This window comes from Condylostylus longicornis, unplaced genomic scaffold, assembly GCF_029603195.1.
Source record: "Condylostylus longicornis isolate FDR11 unplaced genomic scaffold, ASM2960319v2 ptg000084l, whole genome shotgun sequence".
Classification (NCBI taxonomy): domain Eukaryota; kingdom Metazoa; phylum Arthropoda; class Insecta; order Diptera; family Dolichopodidae; genus Condylostylus; species Condylostylus longicornis.
The window spans coordinates 1640149-1661310 of NW_026578052.1; the positions used below are offsets into that span (position 1 = coordinate 1640149).

The 21162-nt window shown below is 24.0% G+C and overlaps 1 protein-coding gene across 1 annotated transcript in view; it reads right to left on the reverse strand.

Moving 5' to 3' along the window:
• The window catches only part of LOC129613470 (whirlin-like), a 37411-nt gene extending 16697 nt beyond the window's left edge, over positions 1-20714 (reverse strand). Inside the window, exon 1 of the mRNA XM_055527551.1 lies at positions 20637-20714. The gene's annotated coding sequence lies outside the window, so the exon portion shown is untranslated. The remainder of the gene's footprint in view (positions 1-20636) is intronic.
• Between the last annotated feature and the right edge of the window lie 448 nt (positions 20715-21162).

Sequence of the window (21162 nt, forward strand, 5' to 3'; positions counted from 1 at the left end):
AAGAAACGTACAAATTCGTGGAAGACCGTGTACGGTCCAAACGGAGGAAAATGTTGAACGTGTAGTCAACAGTGTAGATGAGAATCCAGGAACATCAACAAGGAGACATTCGACACAGCTGGGACTATCACGAAGATCCCTTCAGAGAATTTTGGCCTCAATACGCATGTTCCCATATAAAATTCAGCTTGTGCAAGAGTTGAAGCCGATAGACTATCAACAAAGGCTTGATAATGCCATTTCTTTCCAACAAAAAGCAGAAAAAAATCTAAATTTCATACAGAATTTGATAATGAGCGATGAAGCTGTATAATTGATGAAATATTGATTTATTTTAATAAAGAGAGTGTACAGAGTGTGAGCAAAATATTTGGATACCAATAAAATAAATTATGTTTAATTTTTTGTCATTTCTAAATTCTGAATGAATGACATTTTAAATGCTAAATTTTTCAATTTTAAAATAATTTTTCATTATATTTAAACGTGTGTGTGCTCAAATAAAGTGCAGACTCGTTTGAAATGCAATCCTTAAAAATAAAATTAAAAATTCTTTCTGTTCGAACTAAATATTTTTTCGCATTATTTTTTAAACATGAAAAACCTCAAGTTTCTTGCAATATACTTGTAAAACAGAGCGAGATGCCGGGAGTAACGAAAAAGTAACATGATTTTAACATAAAAATTTTTTTATTCTTTTATACACGAAAAACATAAAATCAAATAAATCCTACTTCTTTTATATTTTTTTATATATAAATAAAACGATAAAAATGAAAAAAAAAGAATAAATAAATAAATAAAATCTTTTCTATTTTAAAACAGCTAATCGTTATCCTTTTGGGATAAGCGTATATAAATGTACGTAAGCTCTTCAACTCCAAAATTTAATTTCATGTTATATCCCTCTTAAATATTATGTGTTACAAAAAAAATTTTGGGGAAAATTCCCAAATTATAAATTTTGTACAAAAAAATAAAATAAATACAAAAAAAAAACAACAAACAAAATTCCTCAATTCAACAAAATCTATTAATCTCTTGAGATCTTTCCCTTTTTTTATTTTGTTATTTTCTTCTTTTGTTATTTTGATTCATACCACTTTATTATAACTATAAAAATATAAACTGAAATACGTAATAAAATTAAGTTTCAGCTTATAATGGCAAAATCGAATAATAATAAAAATAGAGTATGAAAATAAAATATTCAATTTCATTTTTTTGCATATTTATAGGATGAAAGTGACATTTAAAACTTAATAATTTGAGTTGCCGCCCATCAATAATTTGTTATGATAAGGATAGATGAAAAAAATAAAACTCAAGATTACAGTTTGATGCAACTGAGATTCGAGAATCGAAATAAGATTTAAGACTTTCAATAGAAATACTGATTGTTCTATCAAGTAAACAACGAGTTGAATATGCAGTTAATGTTATGTTTGAAATGCTCAAAATAGTTGAAATCATTTTTGTTTAATTACAAGATTCTTTTATTATTTTCTTAAAACTGATTTGTGATTGTCTAGCTCATCCCTCAGCATTAGATTCATGAGCTAGACGCTCAACATTATTCTGCAATTATATTTAATTACACGTAGTTTACTTAAAATCTGAGAGGGTAGTAGTTAATGTACATAAAATTAATTTTTAACAGGAAAAACAAAAACAGTGTGAGACAAAAAAATGACTCAAGAATATTTGACGGTTGATAAGGATTTTATATTTAATTAAAAATTGCATACTTTTAGACGTTTTTTTTAAAAAAAATGTTTATTGCATACTTTACAGGTTTAAGATGTTTGACGTCTGAGAAGAGAAAGAAATGTGATAAATAATTGTAAAATAAAAATTTTTTAACATAATACAAATAATTACACAAATGAAAACTAAAAGAGAATAAAACAAAAACTCATAGAAAAAATTTTAAAGACGCTGAGAAGCTTTAAGAAAATAAAAGAAAATATAAATTAAATATTAGTTAATTGCCGGAAAATTTATAAAATTTTAAGAGTGTTCACTTAAGTGAAGGTAATTTCCAAAGTAAATGCAAAAAGAAAAACAAGGCAAAATTTTAAATTGTAAATTTGCAATTCTCTATATGAAAATTAATGTATTTAGTGAGCGTGTATGTGTTCGTTTACTATAGAAGAGACAGTAGGAACAGGATTCAAATTGTATGTACGTACGTTTGTCTAAAAGCATCTATGTAGTTATGCAGTGGGATTTTTATAAGGATTTTCTTTATTTCAAAAAAAAAATTCTTTTTTATTTTTGATTTTCGTTTGTTCTTAATTCTACTCTTCGTAATTTCATACTTGCACAAATATTTTGATAAGAAAGAGTTGGTAGAAAATGAATTCTCTATTTACTTTTTTCTTTCTATTTTTATTTGAATTTCTTAAATTTTATTATTGATATTTTGAAATTCGAAACGAATATTTTGGTACAAGCCCAAATTACACAAAAAAATTTTCGAATAATAATTCGAATACTGTAAGCGTATTTTTAAAAGGTGGATGACAATTTTATTTCCTCTCAGTAACTGTACTAAGTGACAGAGCGGCTTTGTCAGATTTCTGAATATTTGAAACTACAAATTGACTTCTTGCAAATTAATTAAAATTGAAAAAAATGATTAAATTTTGTGAAAATTAATTATTTTAATTAAACTTTTAAAAAGTTTTATTAAAGTTACAAACTATAAATAGTGCAAGCGTTTTTTGGTAAAACATGTTTTTAATGATGTTTAATTTTTTTAAAATTCTGCAACTTCAAAAAAGCTATATTTGAATTTTATTCAATTTCATTTCAATTTGCTTTGTTGCAATTCTCTTTAATGTCTTGATGTTATTCAATTTATTTCTCATATACTACGTAATGTTTGCGATTCAGTCATGTTACGATTACGTAAATTTTATTTAAATTGAAATTTTTTGTTCATATTATGGGGCTCTCTAATACTAATAAAACGTTTATGGCACATACAAGCAATTAAAATGTAAAACTAGTTTCAAATTGAATTTACCTTAAGTAGAAATTGAAAAAAAATAAAAGAAAATTAAATAGAAATTCGAAATTAAGTTTTTTGAAAATCTTGCGTTTATTTACAAATTTAGATTACGCCAAATACTTAGTTTATTTTGTATTGCTCAACTTATTTACTCATTCTAAGTTATTTATAAAATTTAAGCAAATTTTTAAAAATTTCAGTCAATGTGATAAAATTCAAATATTAATCGGTGGTCTTATTACAAAAGATCTTATCACTTGTTATTCCCATATATAAACATAAGTAAAAAGTATTATTTAGGACACAAACCAATAGGAAATTTGATTCGTATTTAGGGTCTAATATGTACATTAATAAAATTAAATTTCTTGAACATATTGTTAAAATTTTTGACCAGCGACACAAGAACGCATCATTTTATAAATTGAGTTGTCACTCAATACAATTTTATCCTCGTATCTCATAGATTATTGAGTGCATACAGCTCATATGTGTGTTAGAATGTATATACTTAAATTTTCATGAGTTTAGTTGTGTTTTCGCTCTTATTCAATACTCTTGAGAGTTTTTTAGTTACGTTTCATTTTAGATACATGCGAGATGTGTGCATATACCTGCAATAAATGACTTTAAATGTGAAATTTAAATATTTCTCTTTTAAAATTTACTTTCCATTTTGGTTCTTTGATTTTCGTTTTCTACATTAAATATTTTCTTCACAATTTAATTTTCTCGATATGATATGGTAACAAGGTGTGAGGATCGGGTTATATAAATATTTTACATAGCGAGTACAGTATAGAAATTATTAGGTTACAGGATAAAATTTCATTTTTGAAGATTTTCGGACAGGATGTTTGCGCTTTCCAAAAGGACATCGGTAAGTGTTGTAAATTTTTTAACAGACTGGCTCAAAACTAACTCTTTCTGCAGAAATGACAACGTACCAGATAAAAGAAAAAAAATCACGTAGCACCTGCTTGTATTCCTGGCGACCGACAGTACAATCGTACCTACCATTTTCCGACGGTTTTTGTTTGAAGTGGTTTCGTTTGAGTCGAAGTTCTGTCAGACTCTGCCTACCTTTTTAGTTTGATATTTAAATTTGCATTTCTAACCGCCGAAAAATAATAACCTTTGAGGCAGTCGGTTAAGTGTAACTGATAACAGTTGAGAAAGTTTGGATTATCCGTTTGTATTCCAAGTTCGGAATGATTATAAAGTGTACAAAGTTATTATCCTTTTTCCTCTTTATATTTAAAGAATTAAGCGCATTTTATTTTCGATTTCTTTTATCTTTTGTTTTCTTTTTTTTTTGCTTTTTACCATTTCATTTTTGGAAAATTATTGATCAAACAATAAGAACGAAAAGTGTAAGGAAAAAAAATATCGTAAGATTTTCTCCTTGTAATTTTGTAGATTATTTGTTACCGACCACATTGCATACAATAAGGGAAGTTATGTGATGGCACCAAAATTTGAATGTCGAGTTTTCATGAAAAGTGCACTTTGCTATAATAGGAAAACGTAAACCTTTTTCTGGAGAGATGTTTGTCTGTCATTCTATTCGTTTGTCGGGCTGTAGGTCAGTCTGCTTGTGTCTGCGGGCGTCTCAAGTTTGGCTGAATCGATTTTTATGAAATTTTATATGTGGGTTTATTTTGGTTATATTTGACATATTTTGGTTTTTGGTTATGTGTCACGAATTGCTTAACTTTTGGAATATGTGAGACCTCGAAAACTGGTCCTTTTGCGGACAGCTTTTACATTTTTGTGCATATAAAATGAAATAATAACCAATTTCCTTCAAATTTAATAATTAAATTGAACACCTTCAAAACAATGAACCTCTAATTTTTTTTGGAAAGATAAGGGTTCGGAAACGAAATGGGGCCGATTTTACAATTTTTAACGTATCTACGGACAGATTGATGGAATTCCTTGAAATTTAATATTTAAGTTCTGGTTGTTATCGAAACATACTGGTGCACTTTTCAAGGAATTTGAACTTTCACTTAACTAGACAATAACAATTGCGGTCGGTTATGTGCTGATCACATCACATTTTTTTTTGTTTGAGGGGAAGACGCCTTCATATAGGGAAGACGTCCTTCTTGTCTTTTTATTTTTCTGTTTTATTTATTTTTGTTTCTTTTATTTGTGCAGAATTTTTAAGTGAATCAGGATTTAAAGGGTACTTGAGAAAATTCAAAATGTATGGGGATTTTATTTTTGGATATCGAAGAATGTAAAAATATTTTTTTTTTTTAGTTTTCATTGTTTTTGTTTTAATGTTTTGCACTTTTTATTCAACTACATGGTTCACATACCTATACACGTGGGTTGCACTAGTGAGTATGCATGGGTTTTATTTTATTTTTGTGTATTCTTCGAAGTACACTTAAGGTTATGATCAAAGGATTATTGGTAATATTTATTTGGTTCCTTTTTTAACTTATTTATTTTTTTATTTATTTTTTTCCTTTTGCTTTTATTATACGTGAGACCGTTGTTTTATGAATAATATAATGTTAAAACTTTGATTATTGATTTATTTCGAATTTTATTTCTTTAAATGCAGTTTAATAAAATACTAAATTGTTGTCTTTAAAAATGGTTTTAAATTTTCTATTAAAAAGAGATTTTTAATTTGTAAAATGACTAATGCCGGAGCAATATATAAATGTAGTTCTAATTTTGGTCTATTACTTTCGGTTAATGGAAATAATGACAAAATGGTCTCCTATGCGATTAGATATTTGGGAGTTTTGAAGTAGAGCTAATATATAATTGAATCGTATGAAGCGAGACGGCCAGTTTTATTCAGGCGATGGTTAGTAATAAACTCTTCTCAATCCTAAAAATAAAGGATCCTTCTCAATCCCAAAAATAAATAATTACATTTTCAACTCTTTCCTTACTCGACTCGAATTCCAACTGGAGATTTGACGTTGACTCTATTTTCGTTCGAACTGCGATTTTGAATTAGTCTTTATTCGAACTTATCTTCGAATTTTGATTCGAATTCTTAAAAATTCGAAAATTCTTATTGTGACGCCAGCCTTGACTCTAATTTCGAATTCTAGATTTGAAAATGATCAGAAATCAAACGTTAAATGGTTCCAAAAAAAAATCTGTTTAATAATTTTTATTATTAAAATTTTTCATTGCGTTTTCCATTAAGCGTTTTACTCAACTGAATACAAAATTATTCACGTTTTCATTTTTTGTTTTTTTATTTTGTTGATTGCATTTTATTTTTCCCCCATACATCGTTCAATTATTAATTCATAATTTTCAATATTTATTCAGGGAAACAAAAAATCCCCTAAAAGAATTCAAAAACAGTAGAAAAAAAAAGGAAACAAAATGACAATTTTCATTTACAGCGGAGCAATTTTCATCTTATTACATAACGATTTCACAAGAATTCCTAAAATGTTTTTTTTACGTGGAATCATTTTTATTTAAAAATAAATTGAAATAGGGATCCTATTAAAAACAGAACACCAAAATATTAGAAATTGTTACATACGGCAATGGAAATGGAAAACTGTGGGAAAATTAATTTCCTATTTTTATAATTTTGGTTTCGGTTTTTTTTTTCATCCCCACATACATACGTCGGTATGTAAGTATGAAGAATTTCAAACCCATTTAAATTCAAAAAACATAAAATTTAATCGTTATATCATTTCCAGATCACAAAATTTCAATAAAGGACTGAGCAACTCAACAAAAATAGAAAATTTAATGAAAACTGAAGAAAATTTAAAAAAAAGGAAAAAAAAATGATTTTTATGAAATATATGGAAAAAATGACAAAAAATTCCATTAGGAGTTTTACAGCAATAACATTCGATGTATTCATCTTAGTCCATGAATCAAATCCTTTCAATTGTAGTATATCATTCACAAAAAAGAATTTTTATGAAAGTGGAGCAAAATTTTACCTCAAATTACAATAACAAGGCGGCTCTGATTTATTTGGTATTCAATCGATTGTTAACTATAAAGGAATAAGTGAACTATGCAAAAGTAAACAATTTTGAATTCACTTTCATTTTATAACAAAAATAGATTATCATATTATAATTAATAAATTTAGTTTATAACACAATCCTATTTCCAAATGTGGTTATGATTAAGACACTCATAATGTACTCGAAAATTCTTTTTATAATTACAGCCATAAAGGATGTTGAATAGCATAAGTTAAAATTTCTTTTTACAAAATTCGGTAGTCTCACCACAACTATATTGCTTATAATGTGACGAAATCATTTAAATGAAATTACCGCTAAAGTTTAATTTAACAAAATCAAGAACTAACTGACAAAACAAAACTAGCTGTCAAAACAACTCGATAATATGATTGGGGTTAACTCGATAAATTGTAAGCCAGCACATTTCCTTCAACATTTTCTTTCCAAATTTTTAATTATATTTAAAATTTTCATTTTATATCATACTTTTAGGAGGAAAACATATTATTATATGAAGAAGACATTTTACATATTTGGCTTTGATACGACTTTGGTGGAGTTTATGATTTCAAAGAAGTGGGTCCCCGAAAGTTATTTATAAGATGTCAACATTTCATTCCAAATTATTAAGCAAATAGTTTTCCAAATTTCCAAATTTTCTTTAAAACTAAGTTTTTTCATATGAAACGTTGGAGATATTTATTTAAGTGTTATTAATTTTGTCAATTTAACAATAAGTTTAGAGACCCGAGAGATTTGTTTTCAATTTAAAATGTTATTTTATAAACCTGATTTAAATGTACTCTTAATTTTTTTATTGTGAACACTTTTCTTTCTCGTAAGCAAAAAGTGGTTCACTAAAATTTATAAAAGACGTAAAACACGATTACCACTTACACAATTTTACCCGATTAGATTAGATCAGTGCTATACTGGTTTAATAAACTAGAAAAAAATGTGTTTTACTTTTGTTTTTTCAAAATAATTTTTAATAAGTTTTTTTATTCATCTGTCTGTTTCCGTATATTATTTGCTCATCTTATTTGAATTTCATTATTTGAATTTTATAAAGTGTTATTATAAGATTCAAAAATTTGAATTTGAAGTAGGCTATGTCCCAGTATCAGTTTTCAGCAGAATCGATTAAAATAAATTGATAAAATCGATTATACCTGTGCTGAATAATTAAAGAGCATCATTTAGTAAATGACTCTTTTCTATATATATTGACAATATATTTGAAGTATTCTTGAAGATAGTCTTGTTTCTCTTCGATTAAATACTATTTTAGAATATTTTAAAATTCGAATTTTTAATTGTAGCAAATTGAAGTTCGTCAACTAGGACGTCTATTTATTTTTTTTTAAATTTTTATTTAATTATTTTTAGTTAGTATGTTGTGAATTTTTAAATTTATAGTGAAAGTGTAAAAGAAATTTAAAAATACTAAAAATGCTTTTATTTATTTGTGTACAATAAAAATCATTAATTGTCAATAGAAAAATACTTTTTATACTCTTAATCTAAATAATGTAAATCGTATACGTTTCAATATTTGTATAAAGCAGGCTTATTTTACTTTCCCGAGAAGGTGACAAAGTGTGTGATAATGGGATTAAGAAGTCATTAAATATTAAATTTTTAATAAATCTCGAATTATTTGATTTTTATTTGGAAAGAGCTCATTGCAAGGAATGCACATTTTGTTTTGAATGACACGTGTAGTTGCTGTCAAATTTTTAAGTTTTGCCACCTGTCACGATTTCTATCAAATTTTTTAATTATTTTGTACACACGTATTTGCATTAGCTACAAAATTTTGCATCAGTGAGAGAAGAAAAAATTACAAAATATAAATTAAAAATGGGGAAAGTTACGCAATGCAGTTTCTTTTTTGTAATCTACTAGCTGGTATGAAAACAAGCTTTTTTGCTAGACCAGACGTTGTTTACATTTTATGAATTTATTTTCAATATGCATTACAATGTGTAAAAATTGAAAAATAATAAGGAAAATTTATTTACTTTTTTTTTCGAAAAAGAAAGAAAAATTCAATTGAATTAAAAACCAGTTAAATTGCAACTTTAAAAATAATTATTGAAGTTGTTTAGTGTTGTTTCCACTATTAGAAAATTGAACTGGTGCAGTTAAAGAAAAACATACAAAAACTCGACAAACGAAAATAAAACTTTTATTGCGATTTTTTTTTTGTATTTTTCATCAATTATGAAATAATATGGGTTATTCACTTAAATTCAAACAGCGTAAATAAAAAAACAAGTAAAAATTATATGGAAAATAATTGCTTTCAATAGAAAATTATAAGCGAAATGAGATTAAATGGATTTTTGCTGCAACAAAATTGTATACGAACAAATTATCATACAGTTGACAGTGAAATTATGTAGCACAACAACTCTACACAAAAATAACAATATTATGCAGTAATGCCGGAATTTTCAAAGAAAATAAAATTATTTGAAAAATATAAAAACAAAAATAATTTTTACTTTTTTGTTTATTTTTTTAAATTAATTAAAAACTTTTAATTGAAGTTTTTGTTTTTTAAGAAAATCGAAAACTTACAGCGGGTCAAATTGAAAATATTTGAAAATTGAAAAAATAAGTTTTGTTTCTTAAAAAAAAATTGAGTTTAATTAACAATTTTATTCTATTATTTTAATAAGGCTTAGGGTGTTTCAATCAGATCAACAATACATACAGGAGCATACACGATTCTTTAAGTGTTTATATTTTACACAAACAAGTCTAATAAAACAGTCTGATTTTATTGCAGAAGATACCACTTGTCAAAAAATGCGCACTTTTGAAGTTGATATTTCGTACCTTTCAAATTGCAGTAAGTCCGTATTACTACATAATTTACAACTCATATAGGATAAATTGTATACGCTTATACGGTTTTAGTCCGATTTTAAAATTAGGGATTCGTACATATTTTGACAAGCTCAAATATAATTGGAAACATTACAAGGGTTTTTTTAAATCACATATTTTTAAATTAAGAATTACGAAATAATTTTTTAAAATTGATATATTTTTCACTTAAATTTCCGAATGAAGTTTGACAGAATTAATATCGGAACGTCAACCGTTGTTTTAATACCTTTCTTTTATGCATAAATCGATTGTTAACTCAATTAATTCATTGCAGTATATGATTTCAGTAATATTATACGTAATGTATATGTATGTATATACTTTCAAAAATTATCAAAGTAATTCAGGTAGATGCATTATAATTATATGACACAAATGCAATTAATTATTTTTCCATTTAATATATTCATATAGTTATATTCAACTTTTATTTTTCGCTAATTTGCATAATTGATATTACGATATTTAAACTAGATTATTGATAATTTAATTGCCTATAATTATGCTATACATATTATTATTATATCCGTATCGAACTTTTTAAATGACAATGCAAATAAATTGTAAAATTAAAATTGAATAATTCAAGAACATATAGATAGTTAAATATATACTTTTCAATATTGAATTGCTTAGCAATGAAAATTAATGTTCATATAATTATTAAAATAGGATATTCATAATATAATATGTTAACTATATAAAAAGAAGAATATTGATTTTGTGGAAAACCTTATTAAAACGAATTCTGTGAATAAAACTTAAATTAACGTCAAATACAATATATGTAACGTAAATGAAGCCAGTTTGTGTTTGCAAATGCATCTTTTCATTCAAGAAAACCAAATAGACTGACAGGCACTGTCAAAAAAAACCACAAATATTAAAATCATTTCTATTGAACTTCCATTTTAAAATGTAGACCTTTACATATTTAGATAACGCGTATTTTAAGCATTTGACCCAGAATTTTATATAAATATTTTCAATTAAGTAATAATTGAGAACAAGTTATAATTTAAGGTATACGATAATTAATAATGCGTGAAATATAAATGTATTTCATATACCTACATATACATACAAAATGTCGCCGTATTATACAAGATGTCACGTGAGAACAAATACAAAATGTAAAAAATTAAAGTAAAACGTGCGAATGGTTTGAGTCTACGATTAGTTATTAATTCGTATAGAGAAATTACAAGTGCTTACACAAAATCTGTCAGTTTGACAAAATATTATTAATGAGTTTTATGAAATAATTGTTAATTATTAAAAATGTCAAAAGAACGGTAAACGGTGCGTTTTTTTTGACCAAGAAAAATTTAATTTTTTGCGTTCATCAAAAATATTTTTCTCATATTTTCATTTCTCTACTGTATCATTTCACACTCTGTAATAAACTATAATAATATACAAACTCATTACCTATAGTGTGTTCATATTCTTCACATACATAGTCATATCTCATATTATAAAGAATATAAAACGCACGAAATGGAAAAAAAAAACAATAAAAAATCAAATTAAAAGCACAGAATATGCTAATAACCTTTTTAGATTTCTTAAAGCTTTACATGTCAACCTATTTCACATTGTTGTCTCTACGTGAAGTTTACATACTCGTATAAAACTGAAGTGCTTTAGAATGCGATAACTTAAGTGCTAAACAATTAAATGTTCAAAAAAAAGAAGAAAATAAGAAAAAATCTCAAGCATATAAAATGGTTTTTATTTATTTAAGAAAATTTTAATGAAATATTTTTTCATTAAACATTTATACAATATTATAAGAATACATACTTATATTATTGTATTGGTATTCGTATAAAAGTTTTTGAAGAATATTATTGTGAATGGTGATGATGAACTTTTGTAGAGTAAAATAAACAAATTATTAATGAAAATTAAATGATTGAAATTTTTATTTTTCTTTCACCTTTAAGGTTTTCCACATATCTACTCAAATATACTGAAATTGTTCTATATATGCAGAATTTTTAAATGACTCGTCTGAGGCAATTATTAAGACTATTGAAAATTATATTTTGTAAATTCAACTGAACTAGATAAATTGCATTGGAAAAGCAAAAATTAATGAACAGTAGAGTTTTGTTTGAGTAAATTTGGTACTAATAAATAGGAAATTTTAGATTTAAATTTATATTTAAAATTCTTGGTATGAAATTCTTAGAGGTGAAGTTGTAGATTTATTATTTATCTAGGCTTTTATTCATTAAATATTTTAAATTGAGGTTTTCATTCAATTTCAGTTCATTCATTAAACTTTTCTCTGTTTTGCTTTCTATTTGACAATTTATAATAGGCTGTTTACTTTGTATGTGACAAATTACCTGTCATACACCCTATTGTATGACAGATTCTAAAATAGATTTGTATTCCATTGCATTATTTTTTTTTTTCCTTCTTCACTCCTAGGAGGAGTATAGGGCTAGTGCATGATATCTATATCATGCCCTAGTTTCTATAGTCATAGAGAGTTAGCTCTAGGTAGGTGACTAGCCTACCGTAACCATTGCATTATTAGTGATAAATATAAAATTATTAATTTGTAAATCGAAAATGTATTTATTTATTCAAGCATTAATTGGTCAAACTACTATGAAATCTGTTTTGTGCAACAATTATTGCTCAATAAGTGAAATTGACATGACTGTGATATGACGTAGATTTTGGAAAAAGAATTTGAGAATTTTGTTGTTTTTTTTTTGTTTAATTAAAATTTATTCAGAAAATATTTTATTGAAACAATGATAAAAATTTAAATAATTATTGTTCAATGAACTTTTACATATTAATTAATATTTCAATGCATGGTTAAAAGATAAATTTGTTAAATTCGTCTGAACAAAAAAACTGTTTTTAAGAATGCCTTTGTCTTTTGATTTATTAACCACAATGTTATGAACAATTAAAAATTGTGTTACATTATAATTATGCATATATTACGTACATATGTATGTATATGTATCGTGAAAATATTGGAGCTGATTGTGACGTATGAAAATTAAATTGATTTTTCCTGTTTTACACGTGCTTCATTATGTATGTGGTTTATTGTGAGTATAATATAATTTGTTTAACATTTATAATATTCTTAAAGAGACTTCAATGTCATTTCTCTGTCAATATGTGAGCATATTGCTCGTTTTAGATTAAGCATTCGTTTTGAAAATAGTGATGTCATTCTACAACTCAATTTTTTGTTTATTGAGAGAGAAGAGAGCGAGTGACTACCATATTATTGTATTCGTACCAGCGTTCCCACTTGGATACAATTGTATCCATTTGGATACATTTTTGCTTTAAATTTGAGCTTGGATACAAAGATACTCAAATCTGCTAAAATGCCGAAATTGGCTACATATTAAAATTTTGCTGAAATATGGATACATTTTTTTTCAAACACTAAATAAATATTACAAAACAGTTAAAATGCTGCTAATATTAAATCGCGAAGTTGCTTTATCTTCAATAAATATCATTTGCTGACTATTCTAAGCAGGTTTCCGAATTTTTTACAAGAAAGTAAAAAAGATGCTTTATTAACTGCCTCTTCCTGTATTCAAATTTAGAACATTTATACAAGAACGTACCAAAAATATTTTAGTGTTAGCTAGATGTAATAGAAAATGCATTGGGTGTACATATTTTTTAAAATTTGTCCGTTTTCATGGTCAATCGTCTTTACCGCATAGTTCAACAACTACAGAAAGCATATATGCATATGTTTTTTCTGACCTTAACTTTCACATTTAAAATATAATAGAAGTTGTATGTGATTTCTTAAAGAATTTACTATAAATAACAAAACTCATATTGTGGAATAAAGCAAATTAATATTAATTATGGGTTAATTTGCACAAAATAAGACGACTTATTATAATAATGCTATTTTACGAGGTTGGATACATTTTGGATACATTTTTTTCTCGAAATTGGATACATTTTGTTTTTACCGAGTGGGAACACTGATTCGTACAAAGTAATTTTCAGTTGAGGAAAAATTTTCATATCTATCTCGATTTTACTAAAAAAATTTTATCATCATTCAGATATAAGTTAAGTCGATATTTTAAAATCTTTATTGACAAATTAAATAAAAATATTAAAAAATTAGAATCCTGAATTGAAAGTGCAATGAGTGTCACGGTGACTTAAAAAATAGGTGAGAGAACGTGTATACCAATATTGAGTCTTAAATATTTTTCCAGTACATAGATTATATCCAAAGAAAACTCATACAAGTGAATTATTATAATATTAAGTATAATATTTAGTATAATATTAAGTTGAGTAATTGTACGCTTGCAATATTTCATATATTAAAATAAAATCTGTTCTGCATTTCGATTTTATTTAACTAGATATTTTGCTTTTACATAATTTATTAAAATTACAAGTGGTAACTAGTAAATCACATGTTTAACCGGAAATTATCTTAAATCTTTTTAAAAACACCATTAATTTAAGCTGAGTTTAAAATTTGTACAAAAAATATCATTATTTTGCTTATTTTTTTTTTTAGTTGGTTTCTGTGAACGACAACTCAATTATACACGCATAATTTATAGACATGATTATTAAATTATTAAACTTATGAATCATTCAACCAAATTAAATTAGGTAATATTAAAAGCATGGTTACCAGACAAAATACTTTTAAGTGTTTAAAATATTGGAAAATGTTAATGATTAAACTAAAACGCAATTAAAATAATACGCAGTTTTAATTGCTTGTTATTATAAAACGTTTTATTCGAAATTTTACTATAGTTTTAATGTTACTTTTGCTTTAGAAGAATTAGGAGAACTAAGACTACTATTGTAGAAGACAAATTACGTGTCAAGCGGAATAGATTTATTCTTTACTTTTAGAAAACTACAACTCGAATTGGAGCATGCGCTAGGAACTAAGATATCACTCTGTTAAAGTTCGTAGACGATTCCTAAAGCAAGGACTTAAATAATGTCGCATTATTCATAAAGTTAAGTCAATAAAATACAGATGACACTTTGACAATATAAAACAACAAAATAATAATCGAATACAATATCTACACAGAAATACAAAATTTCTACGTAAATATTGTTCTTAAATTTCATACAAAGTAAAAAAATCTACACATATTTATTGACAATTATTGACATTTTGTCACAATTCAAAAAAAAAACTGTAAAACAAACATAAAGAAATTTTGCACTATTTTGACATTAATTCGATAATTGACACTTAATATTTTTTTGTATAGTTATTTTGACATTTTGTTTACTTTTACAATTAAGTTTGTGTAAATACCTTGTTTCAAGCAACAAAATACGTTTTCTGATTTTACTTTATACAGTTCGTTGGTACGTTTACGGGGAACGCGAAATAGTTGACATTTTACTGCTCGTACAAGGACTGTGGACAAACGACTCCAAATGGGCGGAGTAAAGCAATTAATTTAATCAGACGCTCTCTGGTCATAAATCTTGTATAAATCTTATTTTCTTCTTGTAAATCGAATTTTACCAGTTGGTTGAGTTCTTTTTATTTTGTAATAACACATTATCAAGACTGTTATTCAACAGTTAAAAATTTCGATTCAATGACAAAATTCAGATTTAATTTTTTTTGATACAATTAAAATTGGGTTATATGATTACAATTCAACTCATTTCAATTTGAACTCAATTCAAATTATATAATATTTTTCAAGAAAATATTGCCACGTTTATCAGTTTTTATTTTTGAGGTTAGATCAATTTTTTTTAAGATAAATTTTAAATTTCTACAGTATGAGTTTAATAACATCATTTAATTGCTATAAATTTTTAAAAACAAAATCCCTATATTGTTGTACATATATTTTTTTCTTTAAAATTCAAAAATTCATTCAACATTAATTAATTATATTTTTTTGGTTTTTTAATTCAAAATGCTTATACTACAATCAAAAAAGAAAAAAAAATGGCGTCACAAAATTACGCTCTACAGCTACACTGACAAAATCAAACTTTTATTTTTTTGTATATAATATATATATATATATAAGAATATATATACTAAAAATAAAAATTATATTATTATTATGTTTATATTCTACGCAAACACACACAATACATATACATACAATATTTAATTTTATAATAATTACTATAATAATATGTAATAATTATACATTTATAAAAGACTATGTATATATATAATTAAAAAATATTATATAAATAGAGAAAGGATTTAAAGCCTTATAATTATAATATATACTTAAGAATATATATATATATATATATGTATAGGCGTATATATGTACACATATATGTAAAAATATTTCAATAAATTTGAAATTTATTTAATAAGATTCTCTTGTATATTTTATAATATAAATTACACATATATACATATATACATATATATAAAATTAATATTCAATTAATTCTAAATAAATTAAAAAATTAAATGAAATTAAAATAAAATGAAGAAAAGAAAAAGAAAGAAATAATATTTTTGTGAATAAAATGAAAAAAAAGTAAAAATATTCAATAAAAACGAAAAATTTTTAAAGAGTGGTTTACACGTGCTATTTTTAAAGTGCAATTATATTTTTTTTAAAGCTAAGATTATTTCTGTTGCTTTTTTGTTTTTGGTTTGGTTTTTTTTTGCTATTTTTCATTTTCATAAATTTATAAACAAAAATTTATACATATAGATTTTTTTTTTCAAGTAATTTTTTATCAATTTTTCTTTAATTGTTTTTATAAAATTTTTTATTTATGTTTTATTATTATAATTGTTATTTTAAAATAATTTAGAATTCGGGTATTATATTAGCGAATTTTTCATTAAAATATAAACACAAATTTAATTTTAAGTTTTTATTGTCATAAGTCAGTTATGACAAATTCAATTTGAGTAATAATAATAAATATTGAGTGTCAGTAGATCTTGAGTAATAATAAATGACTCAATAAAAAGAATAAAATGACTCAATTCATTCAAGTGTAAACATATTCATTATATAACATTTCCTACTCAGAACTATTCCGGAATGTATTTAGGATAATTAAGAGTAGTTTGTAAATGAAGCCATTTTATATGAAATACTGATGTTTAGGAGTAAAAACACTTAAGCTAAAAATTAAAATATTAAAGTGTTGCCGCCGTGACGTTTTTTTTTTTCATATAAAATTTTGAAGCCATCTACGAGAATAAATTCTGTTAGTAACTCCTCTTGCAATTACTTTTTGGCATAAAGTTGTTTATTTGATATATAAGAACATGTCATATTCTACAGTGTTATACGTTTGGATAGATTTTCTTTACTCCAAACTTATTTTAAATTTAATATTAAGTTTTTTGTTTTTGTAATATTAAATTACTAAAAATGCAATTACTCGTTCATTAAAAAAAAAAAAATTACTCGTTTTAAAATAACAAATCCAAATATTTTAAAAATTAAACAATGACGTTAAAAGACATCAAAAAATTGTTTTTTTTTTATTAATTTCCATTTCGGTTTATTATAATCGATTTCGGTATATATCAGTTTTATTTTATTCAGTTTTTATTTTATTTTCATTAAATTTAAAAAAAATTCTTCCCATGTTGTATTTTAATTTTTTGAAAATTCGGAAATATGAAATCCAATTTTGAAATGTCATTTCAAAAATGGTAAAATTAATTTTTTTTTATTGAAATTTCAATTTTATTAATTTGTTAATTTAAAAGGATTTTACTGGGAATCAATTCATTATTATACATAAATTTAAAATTCTTATATGCTTTAATTTTTAACAATAAGAATAGTGCATTATAATAAAGAAAAGAAAGAGTTGAACATAGTTGAAAGAATAGGCTATAGTAAAATAAAGAACAGCCGGGTCAAGTTTTCATATATTTGCATTTTTTGATTTAATTTTATTAAAAAATTATTAAATTTTTAATTTTAATTTAATATTAATATAATATTTTTATATTCTATGCAATCCATTTAAATATAGAACAATATCTAAGATAAGAAGAATTTCGAGGTCTTTTGCCATTCAGTCTCTTGTATTTTATGTTATAAATTTGTTCTTCATAATTCTTATTCTATTAATATTAAATTAAAATTAAATTTAATCAAGTCAAATTCATTTCAAATATTATTTTTTGTAAAATATTTAAAAGGCTATAGGAATAATCGTAGCATTAAAAAATTAAAAAAGGAAAAATCGCGTGTTTTAAAGAAATGAAAATAAAAAAAAAAAATTATATATAAAAAATTTAAGGAAAAAAAAAATTAAAATAAAAAATAAAACTTTCTTTTTGTTTTTTTTTGTTATCTACATTGTAGGTATAAAAATAAAAACTTTTGAATTTTTTATAATCACAAGAAAGAAAAATGTAGAAAAATTTTTCGTTTCCACTTTAGGAGAACACATTTTCCTCGAAAGAAAAAGAAAAGAAAAATAAGAAAAATGAAAGTAAAATAGAACAGAAAATTTACTGTTTTTTTTTCTAATTTTTTTTTTTAATAAACTAATTAAAACAAAATTTTTTTTGCTCTTATTTAATATTTGAATTTAATTACGAATAAATTGAAGCAGAAAAAAAAAATTAACTATGACAGCAGAATCGTTAAAAAAAAATGTTTTTTTTTTTTTGTTTTTAAGTTTTATATTGTAAAATTACATAACAATATCATTCAAAAAGAAGAAACAAAAAACAAACAAAAATGAAATGACAAAAAAAAAAAAAAAAAAAAAATAAATATTCCTTAAAAAACAATTTTTCACATTAAGGATATTCACGATTCGTTATTAAGAAAGATTTCTTTAATAATGTTGAGAATTTTTCTATTGAAAGCAGAAATAGAATGTTAGAGAGGGAAAAGATATCTCGGAGAAAGGTTCGGGAGAAAATAAAATGTGAGAGAAATATATGAATTTCATTTGCATGGAGAAAATAAGATTAAGGAGAAAATTCGGTCACAAAATTCAGATATAAAGGGTCCATTTAGAAAATGATAAATAAATATTTTGAAACCATAGTTGGACAGGAAAAATTTCATTTATTTATTAATAAGTACAAACGTTATGTGCCTGTTCATTCATCGTTCTGAAATGATGTTATAAGTGACGTTAAGTGTCATTCATTCTATTTTGTAATTGTATGAAGATGTTTTTTCTCTTTATTTGAAAAGTACACTTACTCATGTTTCACCGAAATTTAATATTATTTTGAGGAAAAACAATATAATATTTTTTCGTATTTTAATATAAAAAAAACTTTTCTAGAACAAAAATTTTATTGAAAGAAAATAAAACACCTATGCAAAAAAATCTGTCATTCAAATAGTGTACTACGGTAACACTTTTTAAATTCAATAATATTGCATGTGTCAAATTATGCAATAATAGGAAAATTAATCAATAAAAAAGTTGTCAAATTATTTGTAAGTTTTAAATTAAAATATGTCAATACGAGCTTTTCGAACTTATTGCTCCTATGCTATTTAAGCTAATAATTTCATTTTTCCAATTCAAATTTTTCAAAAATTGAAACTTTAATTATAAAAACAAAATTATCAATATAACAATATCGTGAATACACCCTAGTAATGTTTTATTTCTTATTATAAATATTATAACAAATTTATTAAAAATCATTTCCAAAAAAAAAAAACAAAATTAAAAAAAATTATAAGAGAAAAAAATTTGTCAAAAATAACGCATTCGCCTAACGCATTTTTTAACTTTTAATTTTATTTTTTTTTTTTTATTTTCTTTATCTACAAATTAAAATTTTATTTCATTTTCAAAACTTAATTGAAAGGCTTAAATTCATTTCATTCAAAGAACATTTTAAACAAAAAAAATAACAAGAAACTTAAAGACTTAAAATCAAATTTTTCTGTCATTAAAAGTGTTTTGCTATTTTGTAGTAAAGGCTTAGCAATGGTTTGAAAACTATATCTATATATATATTTATATTTATATAAAAGTATAAAGTATATGGCTTATAATATAATTTTTTAACAGAAAATCAAAAATAAGGGGGCTGCTTCAAAAAATACGTAACGCAATTTTTAAAAATCGTAATGTACGTAATGTGGTGATAAAAAATGAGACTAAATATCGAAAATCCAATTATAACCCAAATCACAATATATTGTGATGTTCCCACGCGTTAGCATTACATATTTTTCGTAAACAACCACTATGCATAACAAAAAAACCAGAAACGAAAATAATTATTTTTCAAAAAAAAAATTTTATATCGCTGTTTTCTAACTTAAACAACTTCTTTTTTTAAATAGAATTTAATTAGATCTAAAAGTTGGTTTGTTTCAAATAAAACAGAACAAAAACAGAGAAAAATTACTAAAGCAGAGATTTTTTGGTGTGTCTTGATTTATACATTTTTTTTAAATTTATTTTTACTATATAGTTTAAAAAAAACAACAAATGAAAACCAAAAAAAAAAACTAAAACTAAAAAACAAAATTGTAATTAACAAAAAACAAAAGAGAAAAAAAAATATTTATAATTCAGCGAAAATAAAAAAAAATTTAACACAAACGGTAACACTAAAATCAATAAATTAAAAACAAAAGAAAAAATCATAACAATCAACAAAAAAACAAAATCATTTTTAAAACGAGATTTTTTTTTAATTTTTTTAAATTTTTTCATTTATTTTTTTTTTTTTTGTTTTGTAGAAAAAAAAATACAATTGCACTTACAAGTGGTCTTCCCCAATACCATGATTTGACACGTTGCGTTAAACCACCCAAATGTGAACGAAGTCCATCTAGGTAGCCACCCTGTAACAAATACAAATCGGGAGAAAAAACAGGAGAAATAAAATTCAAATAAAAAAAATCTCTCTTACTTTAAAAAAATAAAACAAAAATTAAAAAATTATAACTATAAAAAAATTAAGAAATTTTTAAGGTAACTATTATACAAAAAATATTATATACCAAAGAATTGGAAAATATTATGCAATTTTGTTTTTAATCAGTATTTTGTTGTTTTTGTTTTTAATAATTATACATAATATAATTTGTTATATTTTTAATATATAATTATTAAAGGAAAATTTTATATGGTTGACATTATTATTGTATGTATAACAAATTTTATTAAACATTTTACATAAAAATACAGACAAAATTTATTAATACATTTGCTTATATGAAAATGTAAAAATTTTAGCGCAACTACATATTTTTATTAAAAAAAATTTTAAAAAGTCAAAAAATACTT